Source organism: Silurus aristotelis, assembly GCF_946808225.1.
Source record: "Silurus aristotelis genome assembly, chromosome: 28".
Lineage (NCBI taxonomy): Eukaryota > Metazoa > Chordata > Actinopteri > Siluriformes > Siluridae > Silurus > Silurus aristotelis.
Genome location: NC_139601.1, coordinates 3,879,521 through 3,881,718, shown reverse-complemented (window position 1 = coordinate 3,881,718; position 2,198 = coordinate 3,879,521).

The following is a 2,198-nucleotide window of genomic DNA, read 5'->3' as shown; positions in this document are numbered from 1 at the left end:
AGTGACTCATCTCACTGAGTCATTCTTTTTGTTGGTCTGGAGAATGTCCTATGCAATGTTTTCTAGTGTAATCAAATTATGTATCATATAATACCTGTTGACATGAAGACATAATGCACTGTGATAAAACAGCTTGAGAATTTTGGCAATCACTGTCTCACAGAGAGAGAGAGAGAACCGTTTGATTAATCTAACATGGCAGCTTAGATATGTTCGAAGACAGATTTGACACCTCTTGCAACATGTGCATGAACATGTAGGTAAAAAAAAGCTGAGGGGATATTATACAGTCTAAAAAAAAGTAGCATTCACAAAATCCCAAAATGTTGGAAAGGAAGAGCTATGCTGAAAATGATTCCCTTACCTGAAAATGTGGTCAATAGATTTGTTTTACTGAAGCTATAAGGCTAAATGATCAAACATTATTTAAAGAAATTATAACCTTTAATTTAGCACTGCACCAACTTCATAAACACTCACCCTCACTTCCAAATATGTCACTGTAATTTCAAATGGTCATGAAATGTCTTTACTGTAGCTTTTAGCCAGAAAAAAAACATTCCATACAGTTCACATGTCGCAGATATTCAGCAGCCCGTTAATCATTGACCTTTGCCCGAACTTCACCACCACTTAGTTGACTTTAAATTCAATCCTCATTTAAATAATTTCTGCCTCAGTGGCCATCATTCTTCATGAAAGCAACCAGTCAAGATCAGACTGGGAAAAAGTCAAAGGTCAACATGCATCAACATTCCTAGTAAAGACAAATCAGATGCCACACAGGTGGGGTATGCTGAATACCAACAGCAGCCATGCACTTACACATATATATACATACTCTGCTATACCATGGGTTTAATGATAATTGACCTCTGACCTTTACATTTAATACGAAACGGAGTTTCTTAAGAATGTAGCAACTGATTACTTTCTTTTTGTATATTATTTAAAGCTTTAGACAATGCGCAACAATGAATGGTTTTTTAGAGGTATCTCTGCTATTCAATAAATATATATATATATATATATATATATATATATATATATATATATATATATATATATATATATATATATATATATATATATATAATCTTATTAGCTAGTCACTTGGAATAGTTTTCCAACCATCTTGAAAAGTTCCCAAAGGTGTTGAGTGCTTGTTGGCTGTTTTTCATTCACTCTCTGGTCTAACTCATTCCAAACCATCTCAGCTGGATTTAGATATTGACTTGTGGAGGCCAGGTCCTCCGATGCTGCAGTCAATCACTCTCCTTCTTGAAAAAAGATGTGTTTAAGGTCATTGTGTGCCATTGTCCATTACAAAACCATTAAGTGAAAACCAATTGGGATGGCATGTCAGGAACCATCAGTTTACCGTCTCTAAGGTATGTCTTTGTTAAACACAGCAGTTAGAACCAAAAATCTCAAATTTGGATTTATCACACCAAAGGACAGTTTTCCACTGATCTATTCTCAAGCCCTTGTGTTTCTTGGCCCAAGCAAATCTCTTATTCTTGTTCTTCGGAAGAATAATGCTGAAATATGCTGCAGATGCTAAAATATGTCTGCAGGTAAACTCCTAGAAGCAGTTATGTAAATCGGCAGTTTTTGAGTTTGGTAATTCTAATAAACTTTTCCTCTGCAACAAAGGTAACTCCTGGTCTTCCTTTCCTGGTATTTGTTCTCATGAGAGACATTTTTCATCATACCATTTGATGGTTTTGGAGACTGTACTTGGGGATGCATCTAAAGTTCTTGAGATTTTTTTTTAAACGGACTAACTTTCAATTCTTAATGTAATAAAGGACTCAACAAGTCTTTTCTCAACAAGTGTTTCTTGTGATAATATGGATTTGTACAGTAGATGTAGTAGCACTATTAGGGCTATTGACTCTGTACTCACTCTTTCCTTTGTACAAGACAACTGATTGTCTAAAGCACATTAAGAAGGCAAGAAATATCACGAAAGAACTCTTAACAAGGCAAACCTGTGAATTTAAAACTATTCCAGGTGGCGACATTGTAAATCTGATAACAGTACCGTGATTTTGCTGAGCTGTTATCAAAGCTAAATGTAGCTACTTTTGACAATCTAAAATCTAAAATATAATGTACAATGTTATATAAAATAATATTAAAAAAAAGAAAAAACACTGAAGGAGAGGGTGTGTCCAAACTTTTGACTGGTACTG